The sequence below is a fragment of the Nannospalax galili genome, unplaced genomic scaffold (genome assembly GCF_000622305.1).
Source record: "Nannospalax galili isolate Female #2095 unplaced genomic scaffold, S.galili_v1.0 scaffold1231, whole genome shotgun sequence".
In the NCBI taxonomy this organism is placed as follows: Eukaryota; Metazoa; Chordata; class Mammalia; order Rodentia; family Spalacidae; genus Nannospalax; species Nannospalax galili.
In genome coordinates, this window is record NW_008329696.1 from 1018526 (window position 1) to 1034248 (window position 15723).

Sequence of the window (15723 nt, forward strand, 5' to 3'; positions counted from 1 at the left end):
GAAAAGACCTTACTAGCACAGTGGCTATGAGCATGTGCACAGGTTTCCTTTCATCCTTCCTCTAGCCACACTACAGGTGCTTATGTGATGCACCTGTATTAGGCAGAGGACGGGATGGGAAGAAACTCCCCCATTCAGAAACTGTGCTTCTGGGTAGAGGGATGCCAGATGACTGAACTTACATTCGTGGTAGATTTCAATATTTTCTGCATTTCAGAAAATAATGGTATTGGCAAATATTTTACACAAAGAGCGTGTGTGACTCATATTTGAGAAAGGTTAGGACATGGAGTTGTAAGGGAGAGGGGGATCTTTCCCAAATGATGAAACCCATTTGTGCTGGATAGCTTCCATTGTCAAATTGGCATACCTCATTTGGGGAACTACCTCCATCAAACTAGCCTGTGGACATTTCTGCGAGGCATTTTTTTTATTGTTGAGTGATGTGGGAGGGCCCAGTCCACTGTGGGTGGTGCCATCCCTGGGCAGTTGGTCCTGGGTTGTAAAAGAAAGCAGGTTGAGCACAGGCCTGAGGATCAAGCCAGTAAGCAGCATTCCTCTATGGTCCGTGTTTCAATTTCTGCCTCCAGGTTCCAGCTTTGAGTTCCTGCTATGACTTTCCTCAATGATGATTTGTGACCTGGGAGTAACTAAACTGAAATAAACCTTTTCCTCCCCAAGTTGGTTTTGGTCAGAGTGTTTTACCACAGAGATAGAGAAGCAAACCCCCTTCCCCTGAGTCCTAAAGGCATGTGGCCAGCTCTAGCCTTCCCACTACTATGGTTTTGCCCACTTACCAATATCAAGCATGCCCAGCACCTGCCAGGCTCCTGGAGCCTGTCCTCCAAGTGGGGCTTACCCTGCAACACAGAGAGGGGTTTGCTCATGGCCGAAATTACTTCCAGCCCTTCCTCAGGTAGTGGAGCCCTCATGCAGCTCTCCTTTGTGCCACCCTTTAGCATTGCTCAGAGATGTCACCTGCTCCCTCATGGGTACCTAAGCTGAATTCCTGCCCCTTGCTGAAGCAGAAACTAGGAGCTGGGATATTTCAAGTCACTCCAAGTGATTGTGTTCTAGACTTGTGTGCCCTGCTTACCTCTGAGTTCTGCCTTCCCCTTCACCCACCTCACTAGATAAGCCAGCAGAGCTGCAGGAGAAGAAAAGGGAGGCACAGACGCCGCTCTCCAAAGCTTACGGAAGGACACCTGTACACCCATTTCTCTGTGGTGGAGGCCAGTGCCTGTAGCTACCACAGAGCCTACCTACTCCCCGACTGCTGGACCAGCCCACCTGGCAGGACTTTTGCCCATGGGCAGAGATGGAAATCTCAGGGATGCAGCAGAACAGCACTGCCAGGGACAGGCTGGTTTACATCAGGCTCTGGGCAATTCCACTTATTCCCGTGGGGTCTATGGTCTCTCCTCTGTCCCATTCTTGACCCCAGGAAGCCAATCTCCATGGATGTATACATGGCCCAGCTGACTCCCTTTTTCTCCAGTTTTGAGATCAATCTAGTAACAGGAAGTGTTAAGAGACTGGAGGGCTGGAGGAAAGTTTGGGTTCCCCCTCCACACTTGCTCTGCAGCTGGCCATGTATGGCCTCCTACCACCCATCCTAGGGGCATCCCTCCTGGGGTTCATGGAGCTGTTTTCTGCCTTTGCCCTCTGTGAAGTTTCTGTGCCCCCAGCTAAGAGTACAAAGAAGGGTGCAGTGGCTTCTGCAGTTGCAGGCCCCCAAGCCCTTCCCATGCTTTGTGAGATTTCTCACTTATGCATACACATCTGTGAATATCTCTGCTCTCCTTCAGGCACCCCTCAACTGGGCTTCTTTTTCCTCCTAGAATGCAGACATGTTCAGATTCAAACCATATCACCCTTATGAATGTGTACAAGCAGTGTAACCCATTTTCTTCTCTCTCTCTTTCTCTCTCTCTCTCTCTCTCTCTCTCTCTCTCTCTCTCTCTCTCTCCCCTCCTCTCTCTCTCTCCCTGATTTGGTTTCCTGATTTTTTCCCAACAAGAGTCCGCATGCTTTGCTTATTTATTCAAAGATGATTCTAGGAAGTGCAGTTCTCTGGAAAAGATATATAAACTCTGGCAGCCTTGGAGATTTAGAGGCTGGTGGATGGTGTACTTGGGATGCCACTGGGCACCTCTGATGGGAGGCAGTAGTCAGGATAACCTCCTCTTCTGAGATGTGGCAGAGAATCCAACAGAAAGACAAGAATGGCTTTGAGTGGCCCAAACAGTGACTGCAAAGCCAGGCTCTGCTCTGAACAAGCAGGTAAAGGCTTCTGTCACTCGTGAGTAATAAGCCTGGAGTTCTGCTCTCTGGTCCAGGGCCAGTTACAAACAGTCATTTAGGAATAGAAAGATGGCCACACTCCCAAGAGCAAAACCTAGAGGCCTGATAGTGAGAGAAGAATCCCCAAAAGCTCCAAGAAGCAACTGGAGGGAGTTCTACAAGAAGAGCCATTAGTAGAGGGCAAGTACCCTGCACGCCTCATGAGCCCCGAGGGCTGCGTTACCTCTGCGCAGCATCTGAGGTTCACAGCAGCAACCCTGAGCCATTACGGAAAGGTTAATGGTGTTCCACATTTTCCAAGTAAGAAGGAAAAGAAATTTGTGCCGCATCTTAGAAATATTTCCATCTGAAAATGTTACATGAAAATAATTTATGGCACGAGTTGGAACATGCAGCTGTCATAGAGCCCATTCCCTGTGGCTTCCAGATGGGTGAGGCTTGGCCGTTCCCGGAAGCATCTACTGCTTGCATGCTCTCAGCATTTATTGAGTGCTTACTGAATGCTGAGCACTCCACGAGGAAGCAAGGAGGAAGGATTCCCAGAGGAGTCGGGGTGGAGGGTGTTGTGTCTTCTACGGCTTGAGCTGCCAGCGAGACCTGCAGCTTCTAGACTTTTCTTGGAGAGCTTGCCCAGCCACACCCTACACTACCTGCAAGTCCCTGCCTGAATGGCCAGACCTGGGCTGACTGGCAAGACCAATCTGGGACCCTCAGCAGCTGGGCATCCCAATCTGTGCCCCTCTCTGGAGTCTGTTTTTATTATAAATATTTCATTGTTTAGGAGTTTGGTTTGAGCTGATATACAGCATTTGGCAGGATTCCTTGCTAGCATTTGGTAATAATTCCATACCAAATGCTAGGGAGAAACCCTCCCAAATGGAACAGCTTCAAGCCAGAGCTCTTTAAAAAACTGGAGCCTGAGGAAGCCACCGCATCTGGGCTGTCCCTGGTTCCCCAGGCCGGCACAAGAAAGCGTGATGCCCACCAGGACACAAGGCAGGCTTCTTTCGGTTCCCCATCACCACCACGCCACCTTCATGCTGCCCATACCAGTCTGGTGGAAAAACTGTGCCCAAAGGCAGTCCCAGGGGTTTAAAGCAGCAGCCTATCCACAAACATAGAGGTGTTCCGTAAACATGGCTGGGTCAGATTCCATGGACGTAACAAGAAAATGTGTCTGTTCATTTCTCCAAAATGTCATTGTATGCTCTTCCTCTGAGTTCCACCTTCCATAGCTCATGTATCCTTAAACAGAACACGAAAGCTTTGCAGTCTCCTGGATTGGGTTGTCTGGGTTCATAGGCGGGCGATTCTGTGACCTTACATAGGTAGTGTGACATGTGACATGCTCCCTGAGAGATGGGGGATGAAATGACCTCCCTCAGGAGCAGCTGATGCAGATAACTGGTCATGCATGCAGCACACAGGCTAATGGCACACAACATGTACCCGATAAGCATTCACTCTCAGTTTACTGAGCACTCCCTGAATGCCAGGGCCTTAATGTGGCATCTCATCTGAGGGATGTTTAAGAGAAAAGGGGATACTTCTTTACAGACACCTCCTTGACTCTCCTCCCTGAGGGGTGACTGACAGATGCACCCTAAGATACTGCCCTGTGTATCCTATTATCACCACCAGAAGGCCAAAGGAGTGGGCAGAGAAGGGCTGCTGGAACTACTGGCAAGATTGGAGGGAGCTCTTCCTGTGGCCTTGTACCCCAGTCATCCCCTCCAGGTGCCAGTTCTGACTAATGCACACCCTCCCTTCCCAGAGGCATGAGGTGTAACCTTGTAGAGGCACAAGTGCAACCACAGAACAGCATGGCTCAGTGAGGTTGTGGTGGCTGCTTGGCCCTACATCAGAGTCCCAAAGGAATCCCTCTTTCTCTTCAATAGGTGCCTGTCAACCTGGACTGTTTTTTCTTCACTTTTTTTTTGCTGTTTTCTGTGATATATCCTTTGTGGGTTTATGTTATCTTATCTTGTTTGGGACTCTGAGATTTTTTTTTAATTATTTAATCTTTATTTTATGTGTGTGAGTGTTTTTGTCTGCATGTATGTAAGTGTATCACATGTGTGTAGTCTCTGCAGAGCCCAAAAGAGGATGTTAGATCTCCTGGAACTGGAGTTATATACAGTTGTTAGCTGCCGTATCAGTGCTAGGAACCGAACCCTTTGCAAGAGCAGCCAGTGCCCTTATGCACTGAGCCATCCAGACTCCATTTTTGTTTTTTTGGCTTCTTTTTTTGTTTTATTTTGTTTTGTTTTGTTTGTTTTGTTTGAGACAAGGTCTCACTGTGTAGCTCTGGATGGCCTGGAAATCCCTATGTAGACCAGGCTGTTCTCAAACTCAGAGATCTGCCTGCCTCTGCCTTCTAAGTGCTATGATTAAAGATGTTTGCCAGTATACCTGGCTCCCTATGATTCTTTTTTCCAAACACTTATTTATTTTTATTTTATGTATATGAGTGCTTTTCCTGCAAGTATGTATGTACATCATATACATTCAGTGCCTGTGAAAGCCGGAAGTGGGTGTCAGATCCTCTGGAACTGGAGTTACAAGTGGTTGTTAGCTGTCACGTGGGTGCTGGTAACCAAACCTGGGTTGTCTGCAAGAGTAGTCAGTGCTCTTAACTGCTGAGCCGTCTCTCCAGACTCTCTTTATGGTTCTTAATTCTGAGGGTTCACGTCTTCCATCCATTCTGGAAAACTGATTCCTCATCTCTCTACAGCTTGTCTTTCCCCACTCCCCTTCCATACTTCCAGAACCCTACTAAGATAGGCCCTTCACACCATCCCCAGGTCCCTTAGCTGTTTCTGTCTTCTAGCTCTTCTTTCCATGATGCCCCTATGCATTATAGAGATCTGTTTCTGCATGAGTGATTCCTTGCACTGCCTCAGGTCTCTGGCTAAAAAGCCAAAGAAGGCTCTGAGTGTTGTGAAACTTACTATTGCATCACCCAGGCCCACCATGACGGGGAACCTCTGCCAACCTCCTTGCTTGTAGATGACCCCATATCTCTGCCTCTGATAGCTGTAATCACAGCTACTGTGCCTGTGAGCCCAGATGCCACACCCAGGGAAATGCCCCAAGGCTGTGAATGGTACCACCTCTTCACCAGCCCACAATGTCAGCAACAAGTGACGGGTAAGATGGTACAGCTTAGTGCCAACTCAGTGACTATGAGCTTTGCAGCCAAGGTCAGCAGATCCAGTTCTAAAGCCCAGCTCTGACACTGTGGAACCCTGGTTCATTTCCTAACCACTCTTTTTTTTAAATTTTTTATTATTTTTATTTTATGTGCACCATGTATTGCTTGTATGTAGGTTAGTGCACCCATGTAGTGCAATGCCCACAGAGGTCAGAAGAGGCCATCGGACCCCCTGGGACTGGAGTTACGGACAGTCGTTAGCTGCCATGTGGGTGCTGGGATTCGAACCCAGGTCTTCTGCAAGAACAACCAGTGTTCCTAACTGCTGAGCCATCTCTCCAGCCTCTCTTAACCACTATTTACCTCAATTTCACCCTCTCTAATATAGGACTGGTAAGGGAGCCCTCCATTCAAGTGTGCTTTGGGACTAAGGACTTTGCTCTTGGAAGGATTTTCTCCACCAGGTGCGGATGTGATCTGAGTCCATTGTGAGCACCCTCATCAACAGTGGGATGGGAAGGAAGCCCATTCAGATACACAGGCCGTGACATTTCTTTGTATAGCTCTCTGACATTAGGCATACAAAAATCCAGTTGCAGCTGGTTACACGATCCTAGCACTTGGAAAGCTGAAGAACTGTGAGTTCAAGGCCAACCTGGGCTACATAGTGAGACTCTATCTCAGAAAGAAAGGAAAGAAAGGAAAGAAAGAAAGAAAGAAAGAAAGAAAGAAAGAAAGAAAGAGGAGAGGAGAGGAGAGGAAGAGAGGAAAGAAGAAAGGAGAGGAGAGGGAGGGAGGGAGGAAGAGAAACCCAGTTGTATTTTTACTTTAACTTACTAATGCGTTAACTTACTTATTTCTGTTCCGTCTAGGGGGGGAACCCAAGGCTTCCCATAGGCTAAGAAAGTGCTCTACCACTCTTCACCTCCAACCCCCACCCACAATTTTAGTCTCACTGAAGGCTTTAAGATGAAGTGACCCTGATCTGCCTTTGGCATAGGTAATAGAAATCAGAAAGAAACTTAGAGCTGGAGAGACCCTGCTGTGCTGTGAGACACGGGCAGGCATGCTGGAGGAAAAAAGGGTGCAGGGAAACATCCATCAACTCATGAACCTCAGAGCTATGTGTCCCACCCCCAGGTCCTCAGCTCTTCTGATCTGCAGAGCTAGCCAGGGGGCAGCTGTGGGTCAGAGGTCTTGTCAGGACCCTCTGTGCCTTGGCTACTGTCTACATCCCACCCTGACACCCTCCAACAGGAGCACAAGCCCTTGGACAGGATCAAAGCCTTAGAGACAGAGCTCTCTCCTCCCTCCAAACATGTTCCCAGTTAGATGTGCCCACCCCTTCTGCAGAAAAGAGAGAGAGAGAAAGTTCTGATCTCCCAGGGGACATCACGCCCCTGCTGTGGCTCCTCCAGGATCCATAGTCTCAGAAATGTGAATTCAGAGGCAAGTTACGGAGCTTAAGTTACTGCTGACACTTGATTGGAATAACTGTTACGTAAAAGCCAACACAGATGAATCGCCTGTAGGGAGTTGTCTGACTGCATGAGTTTTTACACATCTTTCAGCTAAATCAAAGATCCAAATGCTAAATCTCACACTCAGGAACATCAAGTGGATTTGTGACAGTCCCCGGAGGACTTGGTGTCCATAAACCAATGAATGAATTACACTGATCCCGGTATGTAGTTTCTCATCTGTGACTGATACAATATTGATAATATTCTTTATTTCATTTAACTCCTTCAGAACCACACTGGAACTTCACAGCCTTGGGTTCTATCAATGCTCTGATGAGAACGGTAATCTATTGTAGGGGACAGAGCAGATCAGCTGACTTCTTATCAATATGGAGGTTAGATGAGGGTCAATGACAGACACTAGTGGCTTCAGTGGTGATGGTTTTAGGGTTCTGTGTTTCCATTTTGGAATGCTTGTGCTGGAATTTTATGAACAGTATCCCAGGTTTGTGGCTACTGTAACCAGCAGTGTTATTGAACAAGAACTTCTTGGGAGATCCTTGGTCCTACTTGATGTACCTTGTCACTCATCAGCTTAGCCAGATCTATTCTGTAGCATGTTTCTTCCGGGTGGGTCCTGTGCAGAGGATGATGGGATACAGGGAAGAGATAAGCGATCTAGTGATTAGAATCAAGTTGCAGAGGGATGCCATACTGTACAAATGGTACACACAAGACAGGGAACTGGCTCCATCTGGTCAGGGCCAGGAAGATGCTGCTGATGATCACAATCAAGTTCTTGCCAGGTGCTGGATCCAGGTCTTCAAACACATTAACCCCCTCACCTTTCAGGAACTCCACTTTACAAATGAGAATCCTGGACTGAGGTCACTTCTGTCCAAGGTCACAGCAGCCAAGCAGTCTGAACCAAGAACAGTCAGGCTTTTGATCAGTTTCCCTTAGACAAGGTGTGCACAGCTGGGCTGCTCTGCTGGTAAGGCTAATGACAAAGAGTGTGAAACACTCTCTGGGAGAAAACATTCTTTTATTTATGCTCTATTTTGTTTTGTGGGGTTTTGAGACAAGCTCTCACTAGATAGCCCAGGCTGGCCTTGATCTCCTGGTCCTCCTGCCTCAACTCCTGAGTGCTAGGATTAAAGGTATGAGCCAGCACACCCAGCTTTTTGATCCTCTTCTGATCCTCCTGAACTTGTGAAAGATACATCTGTCTGATGCTAGGGGAGCCTTCCACAGGTGCAGACCTAGGATGCTATGGGTACCAACTGAAGCCAACAGAGGCCCCCGTCAGAAATCACCTGGCCACCTCAGGAACCTGAGGTATGATGGAGCAATCTGCTTTTGTCATATTGAAAAGCCACACTCTGAACTTGGCAAGACCTTAGGAATTCCCAAGCTGTGTTCCGAGAAGCCTGAGAGTTTTCCTGGAGAGAGTGTCACTGGTAAGTTGGGGTCTAGGTTGGGTGTTTCTAAATTCTTGGTTTCTTATCCAAAGATTGAAAAAGCACGGATTTGTAAGAGAAGCCAAATAACTTTTGTGCTGGATAGCTTTAGTGTCAACTTGACACACCTAGATTGAGGGAGCCTCAGTTGAGGAATTTCCTCTTTTGGACTGGCCTGTGGCCATGTCTGAGGGGCATCTTCTTGATGAGTGATGTGGGAGGGTCCAGCCCATTGTGGGTGGGGCCACCCCTGGGCAGGTGGGCCTGTGTTGCATAAGAAAGCAGGCTGAGCAGGGACCAGGGGAGCAAGCCAGTAAGCATGTTCCTCCATGGTCTGTGCTTTAGCTCCTGCTTCCAGGTCCTGCCCCGAGTTCCTACCTTGGGCTCCCTGATGAACTGTGACCTGGGAGATGTAAGATAAATAAACCCTTTCCTCCCCAAGCTGGTAGTGGTCAGAGTGTTTTGTCAGCAATGAAGAAACAAACTAGGACAACTTTCATTAGCGCAAAACAATAGTAAAGATTATAGAGGGGGACACCGTAGAGACAGACAGTGGGACACATGAGTGAGGTTACTTGCGGGCCCTAATTATCACTTGAGGTTTCCTTTTATGGGGTTCAAGAGAAGGAGAGGCTGGATACTAAGGGGCGTGGTTTGAGTGATTCTGTTTTGATTGATAGATTAGGTCATATATTCATCTTTCCTACTGAGCATGTCCCTTCCCATAATGCATCTGATTTTCCCAATTATGCATAGGCAAAAGATTGTAAATAGGCCATTCTCCCTAAAAGGTTACTTGAGGACACGGTTTTGCTGTAGTGCTCATGCACCCAAAATCAGTTTCAGCTGCATTGGCCCTTCTGTTCTTTGTAGCAGGATACAGTGGGAATGTACTTGAATAGAAACTAAGTTTGATTGTTACTGGGGGGTGGATTTTATACTATTGTTCAGAGATGGAGTATGCATAGCCCGATGGAGGTAGGGGCTGAGGGTGGTTTCTGAGGCTGCTAGGTGTACTGTTTAGGGAGGGGTGAATGTGCTTAGTAGGTACAGGTGATAGAGGCAAGCTGCCAAGTGCATTGTTATAAGAGAGGAGGGGTGTGCATTATCAAACCCAAATAGAGTGGAGACTAAGCTGTTTCCTATGCCTGTCTCAAAACGCAGGGTTATTGTTCTTTTAAGAATGAAGAGTTCCAAACTAAGCTGCCTTCTGCTTTTTCTAGAGAAAAAGACTGTTGAGTCAAATTTAAGGCAGAAAATATTTATTTTGCTCATGGTTTCAGTTTGTCTTGGTGGGGAGGGTGTGTGGAGCACAGTGGCTTCATCAAGGTGTCCAGGAAGCAGAGAAAAGGACACAAGAAGTCTGTGGTGAGACGTGGCCCCACAAACATACCCTCATGACCCACTTCTCCCAGTGAAGAGCCAGTTCCTACCTGTCATCACCTCCCAATAATGCCATCATCATATGACTCCATCAAGGGTTACACTGTTCATTAGACAGAGCCTTCAAGATCCAACTGTCTCTGTGAAACCCTCACAGATATCAAAAGTGCACCTTACTGATCTCCTGGAAACTCTCAATCCAATAAGGTCAAATACAGTGAAAATTTTAACTGATATTTAAAATTATTTATTAATATGTGCATGAATGTTTTTCTCTGCATGTATATTTGTGCACCACATGTGTGCAATACTCACAGAGGCCAGAAGAGGGCATCGGATTCCCTAAAATTGGAGTCGCAGGTGGTTGTGAGATGCCATGTAGATACTGGGAACTGAATCCAGGTCCTCTGCAAGAGCAGCCAGTGTTCTTACTGCTGAACCATCTTTCCAGCCCCAACAATTAATATTTTAATATTAATTTTAATATTTTAATAACCAGAATTCTTGACAAAAATAAGCTTTCTTGACAACATCTCTTTGATTCTCCTCAATTCTTCAAAGCATGTGGGGAGTCTGGGGCCCAGAGTCAGCCCCTGTTCTCTCAACCACTTTGTGCAGAACAAGGAAAAGAACCAGGTCTCTGGCCCCCAGTTCCAGAGATCCCCAGCAAACAGTGTGTGAAGCCCCACAGCTAAGCACATCGCCTTCCAGCCACTGCACCAGCCCTGTGTATAAACATGATCCAAATATTCTCACAGCCCTTTCTTTATCCTGACAGACTGGGAAATGGTTAGGCCAGACTTAAAAAAGCCAAATGGCTGTGGAAGAAAAACCGGCCAACTGTGCACAGATACAGGCCTCAGGCCCTTCCTCTCCAGAGCCTTATGAAGCCTTTCCCAATCCAACAGAAAACAAACAACTACTGGAAAGCTTGGGCTGTCACTGTAAGACAACTATAGCCAGATGACATGTCCAGGTTTGGTCTCAAGAGAATTTGACATTCTGATTAGTTTGGAGTTACCTGCCTGGTATCCTCACCTTCTAGTGATTTCCATCAGGAAATACACAACTTCTAGTCTCAAATGTCCCCATCTCCCTGTGAATGTACCCCAACCTGAAGTGGGGGACTTACTCTGTGCCCTGCTCACTCTGGGTTCAGCAAAGGAGCTGCCACCTTCTGTGTCATTCAGGTGACCATGGCAGGGGAGGAGCATCAGAGAGTCCCGTGCTACTCAGAAGTCACCCAGCTAATTCTGTACGCTTTCTGTATCCATGGGAAGTCACCGAGGCACGTTTCACCCCTCTGCCTCTCACATGCATCCATGACTCAACCCCGCCCTGGAAACACATAGGTACAAATCAGGGTTTGGAAACGCACACTCTATACAATAGCACAGGCCAACACCCAGCGTGAACACCTCATCCACAGAGGATGGAGGCACACCCCATCAGACTCTTGTCACAACTGTTCTAGAATCCCACCCAATGGGCCTATCAGGAGCCTTCCACTGGGGTCACACTCTGGTCCTCCCCACAGTACCTCCCTCCCTTAACCCTATCTCTGCCACCTAGAACATTCCTCAACAGGCCCTCCTCCCAGCATGTGTTTGATATCTGATGACTTTCCACCCAGAAAGGAGCAGGAACCCAAAGATGACTTTAAGTCTCTAACAGTCTTTTTTAAAAACGTCTTTTGGCAGTATAGTCACTCGGCATGACCAGCCTCTTATCTGTAAACCCCTAGTGAACTTCATGTACCAGTAAAACTATGCCCACGGTTCTTGGAGATAAAGCCTCCCAGACCCCTTTCTTTGCTCCCTTTATCCTCCCACCTCCCTCTCTCCTCATTTTTGGTGATATTTTCAAGTTTTATTTTGAAACTATTTTACAGAAGAGTTACAAAGGTAGTATAGAGAATTCCCACATACCACTCACCCAGCTCCTTGGTGTTAACATCTTACATAACTAGGAAGCAGCCATCAAAACTGATCAGGGGGCTGAGCGTGGTGGTGCACACACACCTCTCAGCCCAGGTCTCAGGAGACAGAGGCAGGTAGATCTGTGTGAGTCCTGGTCTACATAATGAGTTCCAGGCCAGCTGGGGCTGCAAGGAGACCCTATCTAAAACAAAACAAAACAAAAAAATTCATAAAACAACAAAAAAGTAACTGAGTCAGAAAGATGATTTTAGCTCTCCTGATTCCACCCTCCTCTATCTGTAACTGCTCCTGAATCTTCCCTTGTCTTTCCGGACCTTGACCTTAATGTTGAGCGTTAGTCACTCGTACTTTAGACGCTTCCTCACTTTGGGTTTATTTGATGCTGTTCCTAACAGTATTCAGATTATGTACCATTGTGAAGGTTCAAAGCCACTCTGTCTTATATTTTCATTTTGGAGAAAAAATGTGAAACAAATGAAAGTGACTGAAATCTCCTCTCCATCTACCGTGACTTCTTCAAGGCACACAAGGAAGACTAAGGCCCAGAGAACAGCATGAGGGCCACAACTCCCCAGTAAATTTGTGAATAGCAAAGGCTAAATTCTCATCACCACAGAAATGATGAGCCAAGCTAAGGATGTAGAAAAACTATAGAGCCCCTGCCTAGAATCCCCCAGTGAGGGGCTGGGGTGTGGCTCAGTGGTAGAGCCCCTGCCTAGAATCCTCCAGTGAGGGGCTGGGGTGTGGCTCAGTGGTAGAGCCCCTGCCTAGAATCCTCCAGTGAGGGGCTGGGGTGTGGCTCAGTGGTAGAGCCCCTGCCTAGAATCCTCCAGTGAGGGGCTGGGGTGTGGCTCAGTGGTAGAGCCCCTGCCTAGAATCCTCCAGTGAGGGGCTGGGGTGTGGCTCAGTGGTAGAGCCCCTGCCTAGAATCCTCCAGTGAGGGGCTGGGGTGTGGCTCAGTGGTAGAGCCCCTGCCTAGAATCCTCCAGTGAGGGGCTGGGGTGTGGCTCAGTGGTAGAGCCCCTGCCTAGAATCCTCCAGTGAGGGGCTGGGGTGTGGCTCAGTCATAGAGCACCTGCCTAGAATCCTCCAGTGAGGGGCTGGGGTGTGGCTCAGTGGTAGAGCACCTGCCTAGAATCCCCCAGCAAGGGGCTGGGGTTTGGCTCAGTGGTACAGCACCTGCCTAGAATCCCCCAGTGAGGGCCTGGGGGTGTGTGACTCAGTGGTAGAGCACCTGTCTAGAATCTACCAGTGATGGGAATAGCTCAGTAGTAGAGCACTTGCCTAGCATGTTCAGGGCCTGGAGACCTAAGCTCAGTGCCACCAAAAAATAAAAAATAAAATAAAAACAGATGTGTCCTTTTCAGTGTTTCCTACTGGGTTTCATGATGTCCAAATGTCTCTATTTTTGTTGTTGTTGCTGTTGCTGTTGTTGAGACAAGGTCTCACTATGTAGCCCCGGCCAACCTAAAACTCACTATGTAGATCAGGCTGGCCTCAAACTCAGAGAGATCCACCTACCTCTGCCTCCTGAGTGCTGAGATTAAAGGTATAAACTACCACACCCAGACCCGAATGTCTTTTTCTGGAGGCGTTGGTCTTAATAACTTTTTTCTTTGGGGGATGTTTGGGGTTTCATCACCAGCAAGCTACAGTGTTCCCCTTTCTACTTAATAAGCAAGGCGAAGGAGCTGTTTGAGGCTAGGCAAACACTATGTATCTGCTGTCTTCGGTGCTAATTTTAGCATGCATCAGTGGGAGGTTAGCACCTGCAGAAACTATTGCCATGTTTAATGCAACTTTCTGTTTCCCCCACTTACTAACTGGGATTCTTCTATAAAGATGAGTATTGCCCTTTTCCATGTAATTTATTTGATCATTTATTCATATAGACACATAGACATGTGCTTTAATGGTTTGCAATGTAATAGTCTCACAATTGCATTGCATGCAGTATCTCAGCCATGGAGGCCTTTTTCAGATTGGTTCCTGGGCTCTTTTAACATGTCCTCCCCCTCCCATCTCCCTACCCCCTACCCCTCGTCCTTCCCCTTCCCTTCCTCCTTCCACTCCTTCTTCCTCTTTCTTCACCTCTCCCTCCTCCTTCCCTTTCCCTCCTCCTCCTCCTCTTCCTCCTCTTCCTCTTCCTCCTCTTCCTCCTCCATCTCCTCCTCATCTTCCTCCTCCTTCTCCTCCTCCTCTTCCTCCTCCTTCTCCTCCTCCTCTTTTTCTTCTTCAGGGTTTCACCATGTACCCCTGGCTGGCCTGCATATCACTACGTACCCCAGGATGGGTTCCAACTCCAACTCCTTCTTCCTCAGCCTCCCGAGTATTGGAGCGACAGGTGTGAGCTGCCATACCTAGCTGTCTCCTCCAAGCAACTTCTGACTTTCTGGCATGAGAAATTGCTTCAAGCTCAACTTGGATTCTCCCCACCCCTGTTCTGGGGCAGAGCCCTTCTAAAAGTTCTGGATCCCTGTACCAAAGAATGACATTCAGAAAAGCTTAGAGCATTTGCTGTGCCCACAGCTGCCACAGCACCACTGTTCCTGGGCCACTTCAAAAGCAGAGCACAAAGTATCTGGGGCACACCATCTTCACGTATACATGCATCACACAGTTGTGTTTAGGGCTGTGCCCATCTGTGTATGATATAAATATATAGTAATTATATCAATCACATTATATTAATATATAGAGAAAAGGGGTGTGGATGCTGATCTTGAGCTCACAAGCCTCCTGCCTCAGCCTCCAGATGCTGGGCTTGGAGAACTGTGCCACCACCCTACTCCAAGCCGCATGGGTCAAATGCAGACCCATTGCCACAGGGTTCCTTCCAGCCTCCCCATCCTAATTTCTAGCTGCTTTTCCAACCGTAATGAGACCTGCCTCTCATTATCTAAAGTACACCCATTTCTTCAGCTGCCCTACAGTAGCTTCCAAGTCGCTGCCCGTCCTGTGGACAGACACTCACTAGTGAGAGCAAGCACCATGCATCCGTTTTCTCTTTCCTTCAACCATCCAGTGACATGCCGACATTTTCCCAGTTGTCTTGGGCTCCTTTCTTCCCCACACTCCCTGAGCATGCCCACTGTGTTCCTACACAAAGCAGGTGGATTTGTATGCTGCAGTTTGTAGTCCCTTTCAGTGTGTTCCCTACACCCTGTTTTTTGTTTTCTATCAACTTTTTTAAAAAAAATGTATGTGTATGAGTGTTATGCCTGCATGTATGTAAGTGCACCCATGTTGTGCAATGCCCTCAGAAGTCAGAAGAGGGCCTTAGATTCCCCTGGAACTGGAGTTACAGATGGTTGTTTGCCACCTTGTGGGTGCTGGGAACCAAAGCCAGGTACTCTGCAAGAGCAGGCAGTGCTCTTAACCACTGAGACATCTCTCCAGCCCTGGTCTCTTATCAACTTGTATTCTGACAAAATCCACTCTGTGAGTTGTAACAACTAACTAATAGACTGTTTGCCAACCCACCCTCAGTATACTCCAACCCCCAATCCCTTCTTAGCCAGTCCCTCCTCTAATGCTGCTGACCCTTCCCTACTGTTTTATATTTTCTGAAATGTCACACACACAAAGTCACAAAGTTGGGAGCTGTGGTTTCTTCCCAACTTCACTTAGCAAAAGGCATTTATCATCCTCTGGATTTTGGTATCTATAGTTTGCTCCTTTTCACTATTGAGTCTTATTCCACTGCATGTGAGTACTCATGCTTGTCTGTTTATTGATTTGAAGATCTGTGCTGCTTCCTGTTTGGGGCTATGAATAAAGTTGCTATGAAATTCTGTGGTTAGATTTTGAAGTGAACCTAACTTTTTATTCATTCAAGAGTGAGATCGTTGAATATTGTTTAACTTATAACTTTTTTTTTTGGTCTTTTTGAGATAGGGTCTCCATGTAGCCCCAGCTGTCCTAGAACTCACTATGTAGACCAGGCTGACCTTGAACTCACAGAGATCCGCCTGCCTCTGCCTTCCAAATACTAGGATTAAAGGCACGCCTGGCAATTT